Raw genomic sequence first — 26457 nt, forward strand, 5'->3', positions numbered from 1 at the left:
TAAAATGCTCTGGACAGAAAGTTCCACTGAATGTTGGATGTGATGAAAGTGAGTGAGCAAACACTGGTGGTCTGGTCCTGACAGACCTGTAGATGACTCTGTCAGAGAAGAAATCACAGCGCTGACTTTCTGGGTTCACCAAGATCACTCTTGCAACTGCACAGTTGACCGTCTGATACCAACGTACATGGGGGTGGTAACTGAAATCCAACAACAAAACACTTAGAACAATGTAACTGTATTATTAAGACCACATATTGTGCGACGTCTCGTGCCTTTTTGTTGAGTCGTCTCTTCTGTTAGTGCTGATGACCTGCTGTCTGTAGCTTCCATCTGCCCCTTCAGGTACACCTGTACACATGATTTATGGAGTGTCTCAGCTCATTCATAGTAGCCTATATAAAACATCTTTCTGTGTGCTAGTTTACACCATCTCTTGCCTCTTAGTGTCAATCTGCGATGTTTAGTAAACTGTGGATCTGTATAGAAGTTACAAAAATGCTTTTACCATTTCCAGAGGGGTTTAGAGAGGCAGCCAGGCTAATCACTGGATACACGTCTATCACATCCCTCTTCCCGTGTATGATAGCCAGCGTTCAATTAAACATTTGTGACAGTGTGTATGTGACAACAGCGACATCAAAATGGATATAAACCTTAAGTGGCTACAGAGCAGAATGAAAGGTATTACAGGAGCACAGAAACAAGAGAGCAGAGGCTGTGTGGTTCCCTTACGCTCTTTGCAACAACAACCACCTAATCAAAGGCAATAAGCTCTGACAACACCCAACAAACTGGGAATAGGGTTATAGAATAATTATTGTATGTTTCCTCACTGTAACGCTGCTGTTAGTAATAACAGTTTCTTTGGCGGACCTTGAAGTTTCTATGCCCTATTACTCAACACTGTGCTCTGTTTGTACAAGGAGCCCTGACAATCAGGCATCTCTGCCACTCCCTACGTATTGATAATAATGCCGCACAAACTTAATCACAGTACTCATTTTGAATGTATACAAGACCTGAAAGAATACAAAGCTCAATCAAAATCAGCAGCACACCAAGCCAAACACATACTGGTACTCACACTCAAAACTACACTGAATCTCTGAAACACATGCTTATCTAAAGACACCAACCTCTCCTTCTTAATTATTATTAATTAATATTATGATTCATTTTCTTCTTTTTAATGCGAAAGAAGAAAAGAATTCTAAGAAGAAGAAAAGAAGAAAACAAATCTGTCAGGGCACGGTTACATTTCCATTCAAACAATATAAAAAGCACTACTGTTTCCATTACAGCTGAAGGTTTACAAACCATGTACAGAATCATTGTATCATTTAAAATAACACAACATAACAGTTGTGGCTGTGTTAGTAACTTACTTTGTAGATGACTGGCTCAGAAAATACTGGGGTATCGACACACAGTATCTGTGAAGAGGACACAGAAAATCATCAACACATGCACTGTGTTTACTGTCACTTCTTGTATATGCTGCTAACACAACCCAATGACTCCATGGGTATTAATAAAGTTAATGTGAACGCACGACACTTTGATCATGTTCAATTTCAAATGACATAAACCAAACAGGCTCTCACACACAAGGAGTTCAGCAGCTCTGGTGCTTTAACACATCTTCATTAAAGTGAACAGCCATGAAGAAAGGCCTCCATGTTCAGTGAAAGGCACTACAAACAGGTTTTATCCTGCTGACTGAGCTACATGCTGTCACTCATTTTGACTTCCTACTCGCTATCTCTGGGCTCACAAACGGGAAGTTCTTAGATGACACTTTCTATGTCTCAGAGAAAACTCCTACCTGCTCTCGTACTATAGAGTTCCTTCTGTTGAATGTGTCACTGTTTGTTTAGCATGTTCCTCCTGATGTTAGCTGTATGACTGCTGCAGCGACCGCTTGTTTGCTTGCTTGTTTTCTTTTAACGGCAGCCGGACACGGATGCGGCAGAGTGTTGTTGGACAGCAGCAGAAGACGCAGCGTAGACCCAGATTAATTAGTCACAGGTTCACTTGCTTCGATTTTCGCATCAATTGATCTAGACGCAAAGGCGTGAAATCAAATATTTGTAAAACTGTTTTATTAATATTTACAAATACACAAATACAGACATAAGACTTCTTACCATAATGTGTTTTTGAGATTGGAGGTTGAATCCTTGTAAGCCGATGTTACCCCACATGGTAAACAGAGTTTGCTCCATCAGCACGCTGTCTCCTTTCCTCCCTGTGGACGTGAACAGCTCCTCCAAGTGTGGCCGAGGAACATGAAGCCATTGCAGCAGCATCAAAACAAGGTCCTGAGCAGCATAACAACAGATAAAGTAAAAATAAAGACGATACAGAACAACCATTAGATCTGCAGATATACATGTAAGTCTGTTCCGGTTGGCCAGCAGGTGGTGCAGAGGCACGGTTGGTTTGGTTGGAGTGACAGCTCACATGCTGCACTTTTCTTCAGTGACACCGTAGTTGCTGAGAGAAGTTTGTGCAGGGCGCCATATTGCTTTCAGAAGTTTGATTCCTCTGAAAGGTAAGCAGCACTTCATGATGTGGTTTATTTTATGTGAAGGTAGTGATTGTGCATGGCTCCTTGGGAGCTCACTGTAAAAATGGATATTTATGAGGCTGAGTTCTGTTTCTGACAATTACATTATTTGGTAGTTAACCCTTCATTGTAAGCATACCTATAAGTATGTGTAGTCATATCAGTGTTAATTTTGGCAGCAATTTTTGATTTAGTTTTTATTTAGTCTTGTGACTAAAATGTCATTTGATTTTAGAAACATTTTAGTCATCAACATTTTTTAACGACTAAAAATCGACTAAAATTCTATGATATAGGCTATTTGTCATGAAATTAGTTTGACTGTGCAATAAAAACAGGCACAGCTTTAACTTGTGTTATTTGAAACAAACATCTCTTTATTTAATTGCCGTTACCTTTTCACAAAAGAACAAAAGCACCAGTGAACAGTGAGCTGCTCTCCCTGAACGTTCAAACACTGTTCAGTCATGACCTTCTTCATGAACAGGCTCTCTCATATTCTAATAGGCTCACCCTTAACCCATCTGCAAACACGTGTTGCCAACAGCCAATAGAAAGGAGACACAACACAAAAACTAATCAAGTTTACTAACATGAATACAAACAACAAACCTAAAATAACATCCCTGAAGCACATACACTCAACACTAACCAGGTCTAAATGCATTCACTAGTTAACTAGTGCAACGTTTTGCCTTACTAGTGCGAGAAATAAAATATTTAATATCAAGAAATGAACTGAACTGGCTTTCCATACAACACTGACATGAGGTCCACATTGTCCTGTAATGGAATCCAGAGTCTGAGAGTGTATGACTTTATAACAAATAACAATTTCACTTTGTAGATTAAAGCAACATGTGCTCACACCAGAATCAGTCCTGTCAGCTGATATGAACAGGACTTCCTCCTCCTCCTCCTCAGGTTCAGACAATATGAAGAAGTCCTCTATAAAAACACATACATTCATTAAGTATGTATTCTTTATGTGTATAGGACCACTGTCCTCTGTGGACTAGCAGATGTGAGCATGTGAGGAACTGGAACCACTTCTTCATCTGAACCATGGAGATGCCAATTTATAACACCTGAAACCACCTCCACTGTCTGCACACACAGGAAGTTCACCCTTAAAGAAGCATTCAGCGAATTTCTTATATGTTTGAATGTAGCCAATCAATGCTCTCTGTTTCAGTTAACCTGTCTACACGGAATTAGTCCCTGAAATGACATGTAGAGCCCAGATAGCTCAGTCGGTAGAGCATCAGACTTTTAATCTGAGGGTCCAGGGTTCAAGTCCCTGTTTGGGCGGAAAGCTTTGTACTCTTGTTACACCACATTCAGATGTTAACCCTTTAAACCCTAAAAGAAAAAAAAAATCACCTAAAAAGACAATAATAATGTGCATTATGCATGTTCTTGGTGTCTAGGAACATCCAGGGACCTCGGAAAATGCATTTCCAGTGTTTAAAATATTGTGTCTATTAGTATGCCTGAGTGAATTACAATAAACTAAATGAGAAATGTAACATTTCTATCCTCAAGTTTTTTTCCTGTTTGACAGCAGAAAACAGTATGCTAACAATGATTCTATGTACACAGATGCCATTGATCACATTCAGCTATTCCTTGGCTACAAATGTACCAAATTTGATCGAATTTGAACAAAGAGCAAAGTCTTCACAAAGGTTTTAGTAAGGATATCACCAGGCGGACACTCTGGCACAATTTGGCACCACATTGCCAAATAGGTTACTTATCATTTCCAATGGGAAGTGGCTGAAAAATACAACTTACATCCATTTCACTAGTCTATTGCCATCTACTGGAGCTTTTGGGTATGAATTTTACCTTGTACTTCATCAACTACCATTATGCACAGTGTAAAATCAAAAACATCAAAATGTATAATTTTGTCTCCAAATAGAGCAGTTTTTATTATCATAACTAATAACTAATGTAAAATAATGAAAGTCCAACCAAATGTAAAGTAAGAAAAATACAATAACAACAAGGAGAGGTGATGCCTCAGCGTTGAGCCCAGATGGGCCTGGGACCTCGCTGAAGAGGAAAGCCAGGTCCCAGGCCCATCTGGGCTCTTCCCTCTTATTGGCTATGAAAATAATAACACTTATTTTTATCTGTAATTGCATACATATTGAAATATACACATTATGTAATAAATATGTAAAGACAGTATTGAATAGGATTGAATCATCCTTCATCTCTGTTCAGCTCTTCCCTTAGGGGTTGCCACAGTGAATCATCACCACTATCCTCTGCATCCTCCTCTCTCACCCCAACTACCACCCTGCTGTATACTATACTGTGTATATGTATATATATAATAAATCATTTTTATTAGCAACAAATAGTTTACACTTCAAAATAAATGTACAAAACGTACTCATAAACTGGGTCTATCTTTTCCAACATTCAACTGGCTGGCAACGGGGTCAAACAAATCCGGAAATCCCTGCCATTGAAATTCTGCTCCATGCCCCTCTCGACGCAGTAAGAAGAAGAGATAAGCTAGCTAACAACCTAAAAAAAACCTCTGACACTCACTGAAACTCACTGAAATTCACCAAAAGTCACTGAAGCGCACTAAAGCAACTACAACCTCCACAAACACCTACGCGCACTAGCGTTAGTGTTGTTGCATCTAGTCTTTACGCAGGGATTTTATGTCAGCTGGGTATTGTAGTCCATTAGATTTTTTTATACCATTCAATTCAGTAGCTTGTCCTCTTTCATTGGACTACAAACATGGCCGTGTCAGAATTTGAAGTAATAGTGCCTGCACGTTTTCAGCCCTTCAGCGGCCCATCGGGTTTAACCACTGCAGTACTGTTAACCTGCTAGCATCTTTGCTTATCTAAACACAGTTTTCATTTCTGTCCAATGCGAGACAATTACCAACCCCTATAAAGGAGAGGTTCTGCTTCTCAATTCAATTCAATTCAGTTTCCACTGACCACTTCCTGTTATGCAACAAATACACTTTATGATTCAATGTTGAGCTAATGCCACAGCCACAAAGTCAATCAAGGATTGTTTTTTGAAGACGTTTCGCCACTTCCCCAAGTGGCTTCTTCAGTTCTGCTACTTTTCTGGTTGGGAATCCGAGTTTTATGTGTTCAGGACCTCTGTGGGTGGATCTTGCAGGAGCTCACATGACTACGATCCCTATAGTTCAGGGTTCGGCAACCCAAAATGTTGAAAGAGCCATATTGGACCAAAAAAACAAAAAACAAATATGTCTGGAGCCACAAAAAATTAAAAGCCTTATATAAGCCTTATAATAAAGGCAACACATGCTGTATGTATCTATATTAGCTATATTAGCCTACTATCAAAATGACTAAGTTGGCTACAAATACATAATGAACCTTCATGATTACATGTTTATTTTCCCTGCAGCGCATCCTGTAGGGAATGACGCACCACGTGACTGCTCTGTTTTACGACAACTCCATTACAATATTAATGAATTATGTTTCATTGCTTTGATGAAATTAAAGAAATGCAATGAAGAAATCCGATTTTTGATGTCATTTTTATTTTGAGGATTCGAAAAAACAACAACAAAATGGAACGTGCATAACGTGCCCCTTATCTGGGCAACAAACAGAGTGCAATAAAACGCAGCCTGCATTTATAAAAATAAAACAGCAGCCTTTTGAAAAGGTAAAGTATATAAAATCTAATTCATACAGTTTAAGTTTGATTTCTGTGCAAATACCAAGCAAGTCAGTGCAAGGGTAAAACGAAGCAGCATCCTCTTCTCTTTTGGCACGCAACCAACGCAGCTATCCTCGGCCCTGAGCAACAAAACACAATAATATCCCTAAGTGTCATTCCACATATATACTGACGAAAATCAGAAATCACTTTATAGAAACAGCCACTTCGTTACTAAATATGTGCCTATGACAGGATTGTGTTCTTACCCGTTTAATGTGACGTCTGTTTTCGGTTTTTCCATTTTCAATGGTCAGCTTCTCAACATCGGGCATTTAAGATGTAACTTTAATCTTGACGCAGGACTGCAAGCTCTCATCTGTGAGGCGGGTGCGATATTTTGATTTGATGTAGTTCATGTTTGGAGATGCAATCCACTTCTTAAATCTATTTTTGCGCTGCTCTAATTTCTCCAGAAGTAATGCAATCGCACTTTTTCTCTCACTCCCAACTGGGCACTCGGCTGCAAATGTAACATGCCTTCCCTGGAAATGTCTTTCCACTGGCTTAGGAAGTGGAAAGACATTTTCCACTGGCTTCCACTTCTACTCTTTTTGTTATTTGACAACTTCTCGCTACAGAGCAAACATTCAGGCAATCCTTCCGCATTGGCAATGAATGCAAATGATTCGGTCCTTTGGGATCCATGGCCCATCACACAGCCACCTGCCTGGCATCCCGCCCTGCTGATAGAAACGTGTATCGCAGGCTATGACGCAAATCTTCGTTGACAGAAATGTTGAAATTGAATATTTATTCTAAACATTTTTACAGCATTGGAAAACGTTAAGAATGTTTGTGTCATGTTTGTCCTCCTACAGAAACCATATTAAAACAAAAAATTATATTTCCCTCCCCCATCTTTTTCCATTTTCAAACATTTTTGAAAAAGCTCCAGGGAGCCACTAGGACAGCGCTAAAGAGCTACATGCGGCTCTAGAGCCGCGGGTTACCGACCCCTGCTATAGTTGGTTAATGGCCAGTTAACGACCAGAAACTCTGGGATGAAGGGACAGGGTTGTGAACAGGTGAGAGCTGTTGCCTCACTAGTTGACGGCCCATCGTTAGAGTTTGAGTGGGAGTGAAGTCTGCTAGGAAGAGTTGTAAACAGGTGAGAGCTGATGCCTCAGCCCTCCCCCTCTGTTTAGAGAGGGTTTTTCCAATTTCACATAGACGCTTCTTTGACTCCTCTTTCATACCATCTGTCCTCCCTGTCTAGGATTTGGACATTATTATCCTCAAAGGAATGACCACTGTCTTTGAGGTGGAGGTGAACTGCTGAGTCTTGTCCTGAGGAGGTGGCTCTCCTGTGCTGTGCCATCCTTCTGTGTAGTGGTTGTTTGGTTTCACCAATATAGAGTGGCGAAACGACTAGAATGAAAAGCATTCCAGAATGAAAGAAAGCATTCCCAAATGAAAGGCAGAAATCTAGAATGAGAGGCAGCATTCCGGAATAGACATCCATCCACCCATTCCAGAATGATAGGCAGGATTCCGGAATGGTAGACAAAATTCTGGAATTAAACCCCTAACCCGACAGTGACCTGTGATGTCATCCGATTGGAGCCAGAGACTGACCCTCCTTAAGAGCAACAGTGGCAAGAAAAAACAGGAAGAACCCCTGAAAGTTTTGTCCAACGTCTCAGCTGTTACCTTTAATATTATCATAACAGATGAAATCATTAAATTGGATTTTGTGGTCTGGGTTAGATCAGTCAGCGTTTTAAATGAAAACTTATTTCTCCTCCAGAGGAGGAACTGTCAGGAGTTGGATTTGAACCCACACCTCCAGTGGAGACTGCGACCTGAACGCCAGCTGGCGAAGGATCGTCCGTACAATGTTGGAAAATGTTGGACACAAGAGCCAATCACAAGCCTTCAATTGCTGGAGGTGCGCCCAATCAGCTAGCGGATTTCTTCCCCACTGTCCAACATTTCCAACATTTGACCAATCACGGTGGACAAATGTTGGAGCAGAGAATCAGTATGGCGCATACCGGTCATCATTCATTCTGCACTAGCTAGCGAGAAAAACAGTCGGTACGGTAATTAAACACTTGCTACAGTGCCGTGTGACACTATTTTACGTTTGTGTGTCATGTAAACTCTTGTACTGTGTTGACGTTTTTATAGATTGATAGATTTGTTGAGTTACGGTCGTTACACAAAGTGGATTTTGTTTTTGCCACTCGGTGCTTACTAATGTTATTTAAGGTGCAGTGTTGTGTACACCAAACCTGAGAATCAAAGTATTTCCACCCACGTTTAAGCACTACCACAGCACCGTTTAAGCACTACCACAGCACTACCACATAAGTTATTTAGATTTTTATGGTGTATGGCCATATAGAAATGTCTTCCTGTAAATAAACATTGTCCCTTAATGCTGCTTAAAGCTACGGCATTCTTTGTAATATTTTATTTTATATTTTATATTATATGTTGTGGTACACGGCGTGTCAGAGGACAGCGGGGGTTGGGTGATCTATTTTGCCAGCTGACATGCTGTGGGTGAAAGGAGAGAGACGTGAAGGACAGCGGTGGCAGACAGGAGAAGGAAAACGGGAAAACGGGGAGAGTAAGAGGGACCCGTGATTCGAAAAAAAAAATACGGACAATAACCATTTGTTTTTATGGACAAGGATCGCCCAGGGAGAGAGAGGATCCTGTGTGGGGTTCACCAGGAGGAGTTTTTTGTTTGTTTGCCTGTTACTTTTTGATCGGGACTGAAGGGACATTTATTTGTAAATATGGGTCGGATTACAGCGTTATTTGGGATGTAAGAAAATATGATTTTGAGTTAATAAACCCGAAACAGTCTCATTTCAAGTGTCTGTGGTCTGTGTTATGCAACAAGGGTAAATAGAGTACAACACAGGAGAGTCCCTGCTTAATAGCAACACTCCATTTACTTTAGGCAGACTGTTAAAACGTTTATCCATATGTCCATTTGTAAAAATGATGCCAAAAATGTAGCAGATGCAGATCAACACTAGCATTCCTGTGGTCGCCGGTTCGAATCCAAGCTGTGGTCCAAAGTAAAATCCTAAGTATTTCAAAAGTTTGAAATACGTACATAAATTAGATATGTTTCCACAGCTTTCCTTTCTTTTTTCATTTTTCCCTTTTTCCCCTCTTTTTCCTCTTCTTTTCTTCTCCCCCCTTCTTCCCCATCTTAGACGGACGAATGTTCCCCAGCTTGAACGCCAGCTGGCGAAGGATCGTCCGTACAATGTTGGAAAATGTTGGACACAAGAGCCAATCACAAGCCTTCAATTGCTGGAGGTGCGCCCAATCAGCTAGCGGATTTCTTCCCCACTGTCCAACATTTCCAACATTTGACCAATCACGGTGGACAAATGTTGGAGCAGAGAATCAGTATGGCGCATACCGGTCGTCATTCATTCTGCACTAGCTAGCGAGAAAAACAGTCGGTACGGTAATTAAACACTTGCTACAGTGCCGTGTGACACTAGTTTATGTTTGTGTGTCATGTAAACTCTTGTACTGTGTTGACGTTTTTATAGATTTGTTGAGTTACGGCCGTTACACAAAGTGGATTTTGTTTTGCCACTCGGTGCTTACTAATGTTATTTAAGGTGCAGTGTTTTAAACCTGAGAATCAAAGTATTTCCACCCACGTTTAAGCACTACCACATAAGTAATGTTTTTATTTAGATTTTATGGTGTATTGCCATATAGAAATGTCTTCCTGTAAATAAACATTGTCCCTTAATGCCTATTACCTATAGAGAAAGGCCGCTCAAGGCGACGGCATTCTTTGTAATATTTTATTTTATATTGTTGTGAGGACAGCGGGGGTCGGGTGATCTATTTTGCCAGCTGACATGCTGTGGGTGAAAGGAGACGAAGGACTGTCATCAGGGGAGGAGAGACGCCAAGGACAGCGGTGGCAGACAGGTGAAGGAAAACGGGAAAACGGGGAGAGTAAGAGGGACCCGTGATGCGAAAAAAAAATACGGACAATAACCATTTTTTTATGGACAAGGATCGCCCAGGGAGAGAGAGGATCCCGCGTGGGGTTCACCAGGAGGAGTTTTTTGTTTGTTCGTCTGTTTGCCTGTTACTTTTTGATTGGGACTGAAGGGACATTTATTTGTAAATATGGGTCGGATTACAGCGTTATTTGGGATGTAAGAAAATATGATTTTGAGTTAATAAACCCGAAACAGTCTCATTCAAGTGTCTGTGGTCTGTATTATGCAACAAAGGTAAATAGAGTACAACATGGGAGAGTCCCTGCTTAATAGCAACACTCCGTTTACTTTAGGCAGACTGTTAAAACGTTTATCCATATGTCCATTTGTAAAAATGATGCCAAAAATGTAGCAGATGCAGATCAACACTAGCATTCCTGTGGTTGCCGGTTCGAATCCAAGCTGTGGTCCAAAGTAAAATCCTAAAAGTGTCAATTTGAGTTTCTGCATCCTGAAATACGTACATAAATTAGATATGTTTCCACAACTTTCCTTTCTTTTTTCATTTTTCCCTTTTCCCCTCTTTTTCCTCTTCTTTTCTTCTCCCCCCTTCTCCCCCCTTCTTCCCCATCTTAGACGGACGAATGTTCCCCAGCTTGAACGCAGCGCCTTGGACCGCTCGGCCATCCTGACACTGATGTGGACAGACTGAGAGTGTGTCTGTCTATGCTATCTCAACAAGTCTCAAGTCTTGAGCCAGAGATGAGATTTTTCATCTGGTCACCACATGATGAATCATTCTGACTATTGTAGTACCTTGAGATCTGCCTTCCCTAGGTGTTTTGTCCTTAAGGTGAAGCAGTCTCTGCCTCAGGGTGAAACTGGGTTTGAAATGTGCTGGGACGTTTTATCCTTTGCCTCCTCACTGCACACCAGTTGCTCTCGGTCCAGCGTTTTTAAAATGATAGTTTTTGGAAGTGTCAGATGGACTGTGCCAGGGTTTGGTCCTCAGACAGTCAATATAAATGGCAGCACTCTGACTGGTCAAGATGAACTTTTTCATAGAGCTCGTTGTTAACACATCAGACTTGTTAAGTGTAAACGATGGAGGGGCATAAAGTGATCTTGGAGATGAAAAGAACCGTTGTTGGCAGGATTCGAACCTGCGCGGGGAAACCCCAATGGATTTCTAGTCCATCGCCTTAACCACTCGGCCACAACAACCGGCAAAAGGTAACGATGAAGAGTCTGATGACCCAGGTTGGTTCTGTCCATGAGTGCATGGTCTTGTCCAGTTTGGTGTTGGCTCTCCTTTACTTGTTTTCCATTTCATTCGCAGGTTTGATTGTTCACACCTGTGATCAGTCATCAGCCAATCCTGCTGCAGCTTCCATCTAGTATATGTGTCCAATGGAAGCTGAGCAACATGTCAGCTACACACATAGAAACGCTACACATAGTTTGTCATATAAATAACATGGATTGAATCATGTTGTACAGTCAATGGAAACAAAAAGCACTGAGAGTGGTGCTGGTAGTGCAGCAGTGGATGGAGGCTGAAGTGCTGCCACCTAGTGTCAATATTTGGTATTAACTCTGACTACATATTCCACCTTTAACTCTCTGCCATATATACTGTGCCATGTGTGAAGTGATAATAAAATGTGAATGTGAATTTATTGTAAAGAACTTTACTTATTATCCCTGTTACAAGCAGTGTGTGTTGACCTATTACATACATATTTTATAGCTTTTCATATTTTAAGCTGTTTGGAAGCCGCTCTGTTGAAGTTACTCCCTCTCTCCCTCTCTCTCTCTCTCTCTCTCTCTCCCTCTCTCTCTTTCTCCTCTCCCTCCCTCTCCAGCCTCATCTCCTCCGTTATCAATTGTCAGGTTTCTTCTGTTTCTCTCTGCTCCTCCTACAACAAAATGCCAACAGGCAGAATGACCGTTTGATATAATAACCATAATATTGCTCCTCACGTGAACTATACTTTATACTATACTACAGTAAACAACAAGAAACAACATTCAATCAAAGCGTTTAGTTTACAGCGCCTCGTGTCAACAGGACGTCATGTTTGTAAATATAAAACTCATTTTTTTTATTGCCGCTGTCACTACTAGCATTTTAAAAATCCCTCGAATTACTGCCCTTTACTTACATTTAAATGTGAATTCGGCACTCCTGCCGGTGCTGGTGCCGCTGCCGCTCGCTTGGTCCGTCATTGTACTATTGGACAAAAAGTAGATCCTCCAAATTCAGGCAAAAGGAGGACGCATTTGGAGGACGCATTTGAAGGACCCAGCCTTTGCGCAGCATTGTGACGTACGTGGCCTTAAAATGTGTCCCTTAATTGGGACACAGCTTATGAAACCTGTAGTAATATACAAATGGTCCACCAGAGGGAGCCAGCGTGAGTATATATATGTAGTGTCCACCAGAGGGAGCTACATATTAATTCTATGAGAAGGGCCTACTATGAAACCTGTAGTAATATACAAATGGTCCACCAGATGGAGCCAGCGTGAGTACCGTATTTTCGCGACCATCAGATTTATAAGGCGCAGTGTCTGTTACAGGGTCTATTTCTGTCCTCAGCACATACACAAGGCACATCGTATTATAAGGCGCATGCTACGCTAAAACATACCAGTACGTAAATAAAAAGGTAACAGGAGCAAAACAGTGAGTTAAGTTGAACTTTATTGTTGTGAAGGAACAACTTTGTATATAGTTTGATTACTCGCTGCATATAGCGCTGTAGCTCGCAATAATCACATAATACAGATGCAGCGGTTTGTTACTCACACGTTATTCTGCATAACAATTTGAAATGTGTATGTACAATTTTCTGTTTCACATGCCGCGCCTGTGTGTTTTTCTTGTTGTGCTCTGAGCTGCAGTGACGTACGCTCGGACCCTCACATCTCAGCTTTTAGACAGAGAGTTACGCTGTGCTGACTCATTTGCATACGGACGCTGACAGAGCCATTGCTTGACACTATAGGGGCCCTAGGCAAGAAGGTAACACTGGGGCCCTACGGGCTACTAGATTCTATAGAAATGCCGCCCCAAACACAAAGACATGTACAGTGATGATTATATAAGCAACCTTTTATTTAAATAATGTGGAACACACATATGAAAATATTATCTTAAGGAAACATAACAAATAATCAAACATAAAAAACAATCAAAATACATCATAGAAATATGTACTCTCTGAAGACTGTCCACAGTGGTGGAAAGTAACTAAGTATTTGTACTTTGTTACTGTACATAGGTAATTTTTCATGTATTTTTTATGTATCCCCAAGTTAAAAAAAACAATCCTTGAGTCCCGTTGCCTTGTTTTAAACTCTTGGAAATTGAAAGTAAGTACTTACGACTTTGGTTAAGTAGGATCATTGATGTAGCACATCTACTTTTACTTGAGTATATATTTGGCTGGGTAATTGTACTTTCACTGAAGTACCAAACATCAGTACTTCCTCCACCACTGACAACACAAGATATGATGACTAGTATTGTTATTATTAAGTTTGTCCACAGTGCAGGATCATCAGTGAGACCTGGACACCTTGGACCCTTCCTCTGTTACCAGGTCAGGTGCTGGAGGAGCAGAGGAAGGAGTGGAGGCTCTCAGGTGTTGGACTGCTGCTGGGACGTCCTCTGGAGTGTCCTCACAGGGCTCCACATGACCTGTGTGGTATAAGACCATAATGATCAGCCTGATAACTAACACTGTAAATAATCCAGATTATACCTTCATCTGTGGAGGCTGTGGCATCTTCATGAGGAGACACAGACAGGTGTTTAAGCACAGCACCTGATGAAAAACATTTAAAAAAGCCATAAAATAACAACTATATGACAATAATTCACTAGCTTGTCCTTTACAGAGAAACACCTGAGCATTAATAAACACTAAATAGACTAAATACATACATTAGTTTTTCCTGCTGTGGTTTAGAGCTCATTAACTCTTAACAGTAAGTTGTAACAGCAGCACTTAGCTTAATGCTAAACAAGCTAAAGTAGCATTAGCATAGCAGCTACACACTGTTGCTGCATGAGCTAACAAGCTACTTTACAGCTTCATTCACGTTTTTATACGTTTAAGTTTTATATCACGTCATTATATTGACGTTTGTAACTCATTTAGCAGACGTTTGTACGCAGAGCGACTCACAGTGAACATTCAGGCTGCAGCATGAAGGAGGCTGTAGTGACGTGAAGCCTGCATCTCTAAAAGTGTTCTGTGATACAATGTGAAAAAGACAAACAGTGGTGGAGTAAGATGAGGCTGAGCTGTGTCACAGACTCTTCCCTCTCTTGTTTTGTCCTCTGCTCCTTTCCTTGCAGCCTGCAGAGTGTGTGCTTCCTCCTTTATTTTGAACAGCCGCTCCGCTTCTGACTTTATGTGGAGGAGGATTGATTTTGGAATGAGGAAGCTGCAGCCTGCAATTCCACCACTAGATGTCAGCATTGCACAGCATTGGTGGTTCAGTTCAGATTGAGAGAATGCAAAGAGTGTGCAAAGCTGTCATCAAAGCAAAAGCTGGCTGCTTGGAAGAATGTCAAACATCAAACATATTCTGCTTGGTTTAACACTGTTTGTTCACTGCATCATTCCACATGTGTTCCTTCATAGCTCTGATGTCTTCAGGATGAACCTACAATGTAGAAAGTCATAAAAACAAAGACAAACCACTGAGTGACTTTTGACTGGTACATTTAAAATGTCATCATATGTCCTAACCAGCAGGGGGAGCACTGATCATAAACTCTCTGTCTCACACGTTATTGTCATGTGTTTTTATGGAAGATGATGCTGACTGTTGTTTTCTTGCTTCTCTCTGTAAACAGCTTGTAAACAGCAGCTTCCCTGAGGGGAAACTCAGCTAATAAATGATGCTGTAACCTCTGGGAATTGATCTGCTGGGTGGGAGTCCACTACATTATCCATCCATCCTCATCCATCCAGCTACACCCTCCCTCCTAAAATGCAGGCTGGAGGATGCAGGCATCGATCCCGCTACCTCTCACATGCTAAGCGAGCGCTCTACCATTTGAGCTAATCCCCCTTGTATAAAGGGTCAATTGCAAGTCAATCAGGACTCACTGCACTACATGAAGTGTACTAGTGAAGTATTGGAAGCATCAGACTTTTAATCTGAGGGTCCAGGGTTCAAGTCCCTGTTTGGGCAGAACACTTTGTACTCCCTCTTGCTTGTACACCCCTTCCCTCTCTGTTAATGTGCTTGGACAGAGCTCTGTGAACAGCCAGCCTCTTTGTGTCTTGCCCTCCTCGTGCAAGGTGTCAATGGTCGTCTTTTGGGCAACTGTCAAGTCAGCAGTCTTCCTGTGGTTGTGCAGCCTACAGAACTAGACTGAGACCATTTAAAGGCCTTTGCAGGTGTTTTGAGTTCATTATCTGGTTAGAGTGGCTCCAGGTGTCTTCAATATTGAACCTTTTCACATATTCTCATTTCCTGACCTACTGAATGTGGGTTTTCATTGGTTGTCCGTTATAACCATCAAAATTAAAAGAAATAAACACTTGAAATATTTCAGTCTGTGTGGAATGAATGTTTGCATTATACAGCTTTCACCTTTTGAATGGAATTACTGAAATAAATCAACCTTCTGATGATATTCTAATTATATGACCAGCACCTGTAGTGGTGTTTTGTTGCAGCCTGTGGGGTCACCATAGAAACCAAGCTATTTTTTATTTTGCTTAGAGAGCACTTGAGAGCACTCCCTAATACTTGTTCTAGTTTCCTGAGTAATGAGAGAGTAATGAGTACCCTAATTAAGACACCTGTGTGATTCTCCTTTCACTCCTGTCAGGGCAGATCCCATGTATTTTAATGGGGGTTGCACCCTCCGAACAACTTCTCTTTTTGTCCAAACCGAAGCCTTCATACCAAAAATAAGAACACCGTCAGAATCACAAGAAGTTGCTCTAAACACAGTATAATTTTTATGTGTGTGATGTCAAAGATGTGGAGATGGTGGTGAGTTACACAATATGGCTGCTCTGCTTCTCTGTTTTTGGTTTTACATGATGTCTTAATGGAAGAATGACCAGCACTCTTGCCAAATAACTGGATCTACAGGCAAAACGGTTTGGTGTTCAGTTTTAAGAGTGACACCATCAGAAAGCTAACTAGTGTTCCTTCGAGCCGATATACAAATTATCCCAGTTATCTCCACATTGAGGGAGAGGTTGTGGTCTCTGCACCACTCGGCCAGAAGGTGCATCTCATTCCTGTAGTTTGTTTCATCTCCACTGGAGATGTCGTCCACAAACTTTAACGTGCAGTCATGGGTCAGCAGAGTGAAGAGGAGGGGGCTCAGCACACATCCTTGGGGAGTCCCGGTGTTCATTGTGATGGTGCTGGATGTGTTTCTGCCGACCCGCACTGTCTGAGGTCTCCCGGTGAGGAAGTCCAGCAGCCAGTTGCACAGCAAGGAGTTCAGCCCCAGCTGGTTCAGTTTGTTGATGAGCTGCTGTGGGATTGTATTTAGACTTAAAATTACGCATAATTATGAGCGTTGGCGCTTGAGCGACAGACGGTTGCCATATCACAGCACGAGTTTCTTGCCCGCCCCCCCTAAACTCAGCTAGTGCTACCCCTCTTTGTCCGTGAGTTTGAGTTTTGGCGGACACAACGCTGCCAACATGGCAGCGATCAGAGTGTCCCGGAGCCTCCCACCGAACAAACGGGTGATGTCACGGAAGCTCTGTCCATAGTTTTTACTGTTGAACTTAAAAGACAACACATGCGTCTATATGTGTGTGTGTGTGTGTGTGTAAGAATGTGTTATGTGTGTGTTTCTGTATGTATGTTTGTGTGGTGTGTCTGTAAGAGCGTGTGTGTGTCTATATGTTTGTGTTATGTATGTGCGTGTGTGTCTGTGTGTGTTATGTGTGTGTGTGTGTGTGTGTGGTCAGCCTTCATCCTTCCTGTCAGCAGAGCAAAGCTGTATCAGTGTCTCATCCAGGTCTCAGCTCCTCAGGCTTTCTTCAGAAGAGCTGTCACTGTTGGAGTATCTGTTGCACAAGTGCTGCACATATCTGATCTAAGTTCTTTCTGAATCCTCACATTTAAAGTTACAGAGAACTTTTACAAACTCCCTTCTTGTTGGCTGCTACAAGCCGACAGCCTCCACACATCAGAGGCCTGCACACCATGAGCTTCCTGCACTTCCTGCTGTTGATGACAGCTCTCTCTCCGATTGGGAGATTAGACTGATGTGACTGTGACATCATGACGTCACTATTCAGAGCCTGCTGTTTAACATGGTGCTTACAGAGAGACAGCAGCAGCAGCACTCTGTGAGCCAGGTCCACTCTACTTGGAGGAAGTAAAACAGCCTCATTTCATCAAGATGGAGACACTGAAAGAACACAACCAGCAGCTGTGACACATCAGCTTTTCCTCTTAATCTACTCAGTTCATGGATGTTCTGACACACGTCCTGCCTCGTGCTTCAACAGGAAGACTCATCAAGTTGATAGCAGCTTCAAAATAAGTGTGTATAAGTATTAAAACACTAAACTGTGACTTCAGTGAGTCTCCTTTATTTGAGCTGATTCATAAAATGATCATAAACACATGACAAATGAAATCTATTCAAACTCTGAAGTTCACCTCATCATATCCCAGTGGCAGACAGAACAGGCCCCCTGAGTGACAGCAAAGCAGTGAGCCCCCTGCTGGTGATCAGCTGCATGTACCAGAAGCAGACAGAGATTTCTGATATGATGTTAAAGGTGTCACAGAGGAGGATCCGACTGTCTGACCTCTGATTCTTCTGTCAGCATCAGACACATCACAGTTTGATCAGTTTTCAGATCACACACAGCAGCATCAGTAACACTGAGCAGACATTACACACTCCATCAAACACACACACACACTGCTCACTTATAACAGGGATAATAAGTAAAGTTCTTTACAATAAATTCACATTCACATGTTATCATCACTTCACACATGGCACAGTATATATGGCAGAGAGTTAAAGGTGGAATATGTAGTCAGAGTTAATACCAAATATTGACACTAGGTGGCAGCACTTCAGCCTCCATCCACTGCTGCACTACCAGCACCACTCTCAGTGCTTTTTGTTTCCATTGACTGTACAACATGATTCAATCCATGTTATTTATATGACAAACTATGTGTAGTGTTTCTATGTGTGTAGCTGACATGTTGCTCAGCTTCCATTGGACACATATACTAGATGGAAGCTGCAGCAGGATTGGCTGATGACTGATCACAGGTGTGAACAATCAAACCTGCGAATGAAATGGAAAACAAGTAAAGGAGCACCAACACCAAACTGGACAGGACAAACTGGACAAGACCATGCACTCATGGACAGAACCAACCTGGGTCGTCAGACTCTTCATCGTTACCTTTTGCCGGTTGTTGTGGCCGAGTGGTTAAGGCGATGGACTAGAAATCCATTGGGGTTTCCCCGCGCAGGTTCGAATCCTGCCAACAACGGTTCTTTTCATCTCCAAGATCACTTTATGCCCCTCCATCGTTTACACTTAACAAGTCTGATGTGTTAACAACGAGCTCTATGAAAAAGGTCATCTTGACCAGTCAGAGTGCTGCCATTTATATTGACTGTCTGAGGACCAAACCCTGGCACAGTCCATCTGACACTTCCAAAAACTATCATTTTAAAAACGCTGGACCGAGAGCAACTGGTGTGCAGTGAGGAGGCAAAGGATAAAACGTCCCAGCACATTTCAAACCCAGTTTCACCCTGAGGCAGAGACTGCTTCACCTTAAGGACAAAACACCTGGGAAAGGAAGATGTCAAGGTACTACAATAGTCAGAATGATTCATCATGTGGTGACCAGATGAAAAATCTCATCTCTGGCTCAAGACTTGTTGAGATAGCATAGACAGACACACTCTGAGTCTGTCCACATCAGTGTCAGTGAAGATTTCAGATTGTTTATTAAGTATTCATCCTTGAGATTTTCCAAACTTGTTGTGGACAGCACGCTTTTCATGTCAGGATGGCCGAGCGGTCCAAGGCGCTGCGTTCAAGCTGGGGAACATTCGTCCGTCTAAGATGGGGAAGAAGGGGGGAGAAGGGGGGAAAAGAAAAGAAGAGGAAAGAGAGGGGAAAAAGGGAAAAATGAAAAAAGAAAGGAAAGCTGTGGAAACATATCTAATTTATGTACGTATTTCAGGATGCAGAAACTCAAATTGACACTTTTAGGATTTTACTTTGGACCACAGCTTGGATTCGAACCGGCGACCACAGGAATGCTAGTGTTGATCTGCATCTGCTACATTTTTGGCATCATTTTTACAAATGGACATATGGATAAACGTTTTAACAGTCTGCCTAAAGTAAACGGAGTGTTACTATTAAGCAGGGACTCTCCCGTGTTGTACTCTATTTACCTTTGTTGCATAATACAGACCACAGACACATGAAATGAGACTGTTTCCGGTTTATTAACTCAAAATCATATTTTCTTACATCCCAAATAACGCTGTAATCCGACCCATATTTACAAATAAATGTCCCTTCAGTCCCGATCAAAAAGTAACAGGCAAACAGACGAACAAACAAAAAACTCCTCCTGGTGAACCCCACACGGGATCCTCTCTCTCCCTGGGCGATCCTTGTCCATAAAAACAAATGGTTATTGTCCGTATTTTTTTTTTCGAATCACGGGTCCCTCTTACTCTCCCCGTTTTCCCGTTTTCCTTCTCCTGTCTGCCACCGCTGTCCTTCACGTCTCTCTCCTTTCACCCACAGCATGTCAGCTGGCAAAATAGATCACCCAACCCCCGCTGTCCTCTGACACGCGGTGTACCACAACAATATAAAATAAAATATTACAAAGAATGCCTTTCTCTATAGGTAATGGGCATTAAGGGACCATGTTTATTTACAGGAAGACATTTCTATATGGCAATACACCATAAAAATCTAAATAACTTATGTGGTAGTGCTGTGGTAGTGCTTAAACGTGGGTGGAAATACTTTGATTCTCAGGTTTGGTGTTTAAACACCGCACCTTAAATAACATTAGTAAGCACCGAGTGGCAAAAACAAAATCCACTTTGTGTAACGACCGTAACTCAACAAATCTATCAATCTATAAAAACGTCAACACAGTACAAGAGTTTACATGACACACAAACGTAAAATAGTGTCACACGGCACTGTAGCAAGTGTTTCATTACCGTACCGACTGTTTTTCTCGCTAGCTAGTGCAGAATGAATGACGACCGGTATGCGCCATACTGATTCTCTGCTCCAACATTTGTCCACCGTGATTGGTCAAATGTTGGAAATGTTGGACAGTGGGGAAGAAATCCGCTAGCTGATTGGGCGCACCTCCAGCAATTGAAGGCTTGTGATTGGCTCTTGTGTCCAACATTTTCCAACATTGTACGGACGATCCTTCGCCAGCTGGCGTTCAGGTCGCAGTCTCCACTGGAGGCGTGGGTTCAAATCCCACTCCTGACAGTTCTGTTTATTTCCTCTGGAGGGGAAATAAGTAATCATTTAAGACATTGACTGACTTAGATTCTAACCCAGACCACAGAAGCCAATTGGATGATTTCATCTGATATGATGAGACATTACACCAAACCTACAGGGGTTCTTCCTGTTTTTTCTTGCCACTGTTGCCCCTAAGGAGGTTCAGTCTCTGGCTCTGATTGGATGACGTCACAGGCTGCTGTCAGGTTAGGGATTTAAGTCCGGAATTTTGTCTACCATTCTGGAATCCTGTCTACCATTCTGGCATGGATGGATGTCTATTCTGGTATGCTGCCGCTCGTTCTAGATTTCTGCCTTTCAATCTGGAATGCTTTTCATTCCAGAATGCTGTCTTGCTGACTTTTGTCCCGGAATGTTGCCTTCCATGTCGGAATGCTGACTTCCATGACGTCACAGGCCGCTGTCGGGTTAGGGGTTTAACTCCGGAATTTTGTCTACCATTCCTTAATCCTGCCTATTATTCTGGAGTGGGTGGATGTCTATTATGGTATGCTGCCACTCATTCTAGATTTCTGCCTTTCATTTGGGAATACTTTCTTTTATTCTGGAATGCTTTTCATTCCAGAATGCTGTCTTGCTGACTTCTGTTACGGAATACTGACCTCTGTTCCAGAATACTGACTGTTATTCGGGAATTCTGCCTATCCTTCCGGAATACTGATGTCTATTCTGGTATGCTGCCACTTATTCTAGATTTCTGCCTTTCATTGCGGAATTTTGACTTTCATTCCGGAATGCTGTCTTTCATTCTGCAAATGTGCTCTTCATTCTGTTATGCCGATGTTTGTCCCGGAATGTTGCCTTCCATTCTGGAATGGTAACTTCCATTCCAGAATACTGGACCTCATCTCAGGGCATCACAATAGTCAGAATGATTCATTATGTGGTGACCATGAATGCAGATGAAAACTCTCATCTCTGGCTCAAGACTTGTTGAGATAGCACAGAGACACTCTCAGTCTGTCCACATCAGTGTCAGTGAAGATTTCAGATTGTTTAAATAGAGAAGCAAGAAAACAAGTCAGCCTTATCTTTCACAAAAACACATGACAATAACATGTGAGAAAGAGAGTTTTATGTTCAGTGCTCCCCCTGCTTGTTGGGACAATTGTAGAGCACCTTCCTAATAAAGTAAACAGCGTAGAATGGACAGTGAAGGCTTGTAGTCTCAAACGACCATGTGATCGTGAACACAGCCGGCTTGGAAGCAATTCAACTTGTGCCATGTTGGCACGTGAGTACTTGCTCAGCTGTCGGCAACTTTCTGTGATAGCTGTCTGTCAAACGGAGACTCTGGTCGGCGCAGATTTACCTGCGAATGAAATGGAAAACAAGTAAAGGAGCACCAACACCAAACTGGACAGGACAAACTGGACAAGACCATGCACTCATGGACAGAACCAACCTGGGTCGTCAGACTCTTCATCGTTACCTTTTGCCGGTTGTTGTGGCCGAGTGGTTAAGGCGATGTACTAGAAATCCATTGGGGGTTCCCCGCGCAGGTTCGAATCCTGCCAACAACGGTTCTTTTCATCTCCAAGATCACTTTATGCCCCTCCATCGTTTACACTTAACAAGTCTGATGTGTTAACAACAAGCTCTATGAAAAAGGTCATCTTGACCAGTCAGAGTGCTGCCATTTATATTGACTGTCTGAGGACCAAACCCTGGCACAGTCCATCTGACACTTCCAAAAACTATCATTTTAAAAACGCTGGACCGAGAGCAACTGGTGTGCAGTGAGGAGGCAAAGGATAAAACGTCCCAGCACATTTCAAACCCAGTTTCACCCTGAGGCAGAGACTGCTTCACCTTAAGGACAAAACACCTGGGAAAGGCAGATCTCAAGGTACTACAATAGTCAGAATGATTCATCATGTGGTGACCAGATGAAAAATCTCATCTCTGGCTCAAGACTTGTTGAGATAGCATAGACAGACACACTCTGAGTCTGTCCACATCAGTGTCAGTGAAGATTTCAGATTGTTTATTAAGTGTTCATCCTTGAGCTTTTCCAAACTTGTTGTGGACAGCACGCTGTTCATGTCAGGATGGCCGAGCGGTCCAAGGCGCTGCGTTCAGGTCGCAGTCTCCACTGTTTTATCTTATCTTATCTTCTCTTATCACTCTCTGACACAGTGCTCGAGTAGGACATTGTCGTGACCTTCCCTGGTCACCCCGGATTGTCAGATTCTGTCTCCTGTATTCAGAACATTGAGTGAAAGAAAATACCCTGGGTTTTATAGTTTCGCCTTTTGCAAAAGGGAGAACACTCAGTGAACACAGGCCTTTCAGTCTGCTCCACTCCCCTCCATAAGTGCTCTGCCCTTCCCTGGACACAGGCTTGTTTTATTGAAAATCCAAGATGGATCCAAGATGGCGGCGCAGACACGTGCGGCGGCTTCTCTCTCTCCCGATTCTTCATTGTTTTCGTGTTCTATGTTACACGTGCCGCAGACTTATAGCAAGTCATCGCCGTGTTTGTATGTCAGGAAGCGCACATACAGCCGTGAGCTACTTTTTAACATCAGCAGAACTGTAAATGTTGAGTTAGACCCTGCAATCGCTGAAGAGCTACGGGACTGTGGACTACTCCGCCTGCCGGCACCTCTACCGGCCCCTGCAACACCATCTCGCCCGCAGTGGAAGCGCCACAGGCGGTGTGAAAGGAAGCAGAAGAGGGGCAAGCGCGGAGGGATACGGACCAGGCTAGCGGCTAACCCACATAAGCCGGCCATCCCTAGCATCGTACTGGCCAACGTACGCTCTTTGGACAACAAAATGGACTATATCCGGCTACTTCGCGCCACACAGAGGACTATAAGGGAGTGTTGTGTGTTTGTGTTTACGGAAACATGGCTGAACGACAGCATCCCGGACTCCGCCATTCAGCTCGACCGCCTAGCGTGTTTCAGAGCGGACAGAGCCTTGGTTGAAGGAGGTAAGACCCGCGGCGGCGGGCTCTGTGTTTACATCAATGACTCTTGGTGTCGGGACGCTGCTGTGGTCTCAAAACACTTCTTGCCACTTGTGGAGCTTATTATTATTAAGTGCCGGCCGTTTTACCTGCCACGGGAGTTTACAGCTATACTGCTTGTAGCTGCGTACATCCCGCCGAGCTCCAGCAACAACAACAGGAGCGACGCACTGAATGAGCTCTACCTGCAGGTCAGTGAGCAGCAGACAGCCCACCCGGATGCTTTTCTCATCCTGGCGGGTGATTTCAACCATGCAGACCCCAAGACTGTGTTTCCAAAACTTCACAAACACATAGACTTTCCAACTCGTGGCAACAACACACTGGACAATGTTTACACCACCCAGAGAGGCTCGTACAAAGCCCTCCCCCTCCCCCACCTCGGAGCTTCTGATCACATCACTGTTATGCTAATGCCAGCATACAGACCACTGGTAAAAGTTGCCAAACCGGTCCGAAAAGAAGTGAGAGTGTGGCCGGAGGGAGCCACAGGAGCTTTACAGGACTGTTTCAGCACAACAGACTGGGATGTGTTTAAGCAGGCTGCAACCCACAACAACTGCACTGACCTCCAGGAGTACTCAGAGACTGTCACTGCTTACATCACCAAATGCATTGATGATGTAACTGAAACCAGGACTGTCAGCATTCGAGCCAGTCAGAAACCATGGCTGACAGGGGAGGTCTACAGGCTGCTGAGGGCCAGGAACGCTGCCTTCAGAAGAGGCGACGACACCAGCCTAAAGTTAGCCAGAGCCGACCTGTCCCGTGGCATCAGGAAGGCGAAGAGACAGTACTCCAGGAGGGTTGCCCACCACTTCAGCGACAGCAGGGACACCCGGAGCCTGTGGCGGGGGATACAGACCATCACAGACTACAAGCCCCCACCACAGACCTGTGACAGCGACACCTCTCTGCTGAACCAGCTGAATGACTTCTTCGGACGCTTTGAAGCACTCAACAGCACTCCTGCACAAAAGATCACATCCTCTCCCACTGACCAGGTATTTTCCCTGTCCCGAGCCAGCGTGAAGACATCTCTCAGCCAGATCAACGCACGCAAAGCTCCCGGTCCTGACAACATACCTGGCCGTGTGCTCAGAGACTGTGCTGAGGAGCTTGCTGAGGTGTTTACAGACATCTTCAACATCTCACTGAGCCAGGCTGTTGTCCCCACCTGCTTCAAAGCCACCACGATCATCCCTGTGCCGAAGAAGTCCACCCCCGCCTGCTTCAATGACTACCGTCCAGTAGCACTCACACCCATCATCATGAAGTGCTTTGAACGGTTAGTCATGAAACACATCAAGACGGCCCTTCCTCCCTCTCTGGACCCCTTCCAGTTTGCATATCGGCCCAACCGGTCAACCAGTGATGCTGTTTCCACAGCACTCCACACAGCTCTCACCCACCTGGAAAATAAAGACTCATACGTTCGAATGCTGTTCATAGACTTCAGCTCAGCATTCAACACCATCATCCCACAGCAGCTCATCAACAAACTGGACCAGCTGGGGCTGAACTCCTTGCTGTGCAACTGGCTGCTGGACTTCCTCACCGGGAGACCTCAGACAGTGCGGGTCGGCAGAAACACATCCAGCACCATCATAATGAACACCGGGGCTCCCCAAGGATGTGTGCTGAGCCCCCTCCTCTTCACTCTGCTGACCCATGACTGCACGCCAACACACAACACCAACATCTTTGTGAAGTTTGCGGACGACACAACTGTGGTGGGTCTCATCTCCGGTGGAGATGAAACATACTACAGGAATGAGGTGCACCTTCTGGCCGGGTGGTGCAGAGACCACAGCCTCTCCCTGAATGTGGAGAAGACAAAGGAGATGGTTGTGGACTACAGGAGAGCACAGAGTCAGCACACCCCTCTGACCATCGACGGTGCTGCTGTGGAGCAGGTGAGCAGCACCAAGTTCCTGGGTGTGCACATCACTGAGGACCTCTCCTGGACTAACAACACTGCATCCCTGACCAAGAAGGCACAGCAGCGCCTCTACTTCCTCCGCAAGCTCAAAAGAGCCAGAGCCCCTCCCTCCATCCTGTGCACCTTCTACAGAGGGGCTGTTGAGAGCATCCTGTCCAGCTGCATCACTGTGTGGTACGGAGCCTGCACCGCCACCTGCAGGAAGACGCTTCATCGCATAGTGAGAGCAGCTGAGAGGATCACCGGCGTCCCTCTCCCCTCCCTCCAAGACCTCTACGACAGCCGTCTCACCCGAAAGGCCCTCCGCATCACAGGAGACCCCACCCACCCTTCACACCGCTTCTTCAGTCTGCTGCCATCAGGAAAGAGACTGCGCAGCCTCCGGGCCAGGACCAGCAGACTGAGGGACAGCTTCATCCACCAGGCTGTCAGGAAGCTGAACTCTCTCCCTGCTGCGCCCCACTTTCTCCCCCTTCCCTGACACCACCCCCCACCCCCTACCCCTACCACCATCCCCTCACCCCTACCACCACCCAAGATAGGAACTCTTTGTACCAGCCACTTTACCAAAGGAACTCTGTGCACCAGTCACTTTTTACCCTGTCATGTCACACCAGTCTCATATAAGCTGCTATAACTTAATCTATTCCTGGACTGTTACATTATGCCAACTGCACTGACTTGCACCATTGCATCTTTTGCACTCTCATACCAGTCTC

General features: G+C 43.7%; 3 non-coding genes across 3 annotated transcripts; 2 read left to right on the plus strand and 1 right to left on the minus strand.

Moving 5' to 3' along the window:
• The first annotated feature begins 3810 nt into the window (after window positions 1–3810).
• trnak-uuu (transfer RNA lysine (anticodon UUU)) lies at window positions 3811–3883 on the plus strand. Its single transcript has one exon. It is a non-coding gene; the product is annotated as a tRNA-Lys (tRNA).
• Window positions 3884–11396: 7513 nt separating this feature from the next.
• trnas-aga (transfer RNA serine (anticodon AGA)) lies at window positions 11397–11478 on the minus strand. Its single transcript has one exon. It is a non-coding gene; the product is annotated as a tRNA-Ser (tRNA).
• Window positions 11479–18701: 7223 nt separating this feature from the next.
• On the plus strand, window positions 18702–18783 carry trnas-aga (transfer RNA serine (anticodon AGA)). Its single transcript has one exon. It is a non-coding gene; the product is annotated as a tRNA-Ser (tRNA).
• The last annotated feature ends 7674 nt before the right edge of the window (window positions 18784–26457 follow it).

The sequence above is a fragment of the Parambassis ranga genome, unplaced genomic scaffold (assembly GCF_900634625.1).
Source record: "Parambassis ranga unplaced genomic scaffold, fParRan2.1 scaffold_21_arrow_ctg1, whole genome shotgun sequence".
Classification (NCBI taxonomy): domain Eukaryota; kingdom Metazoa; phylum Chordata; class Actinopteri; family Ambassidae; genus Parambassis; species Parambassis ranga.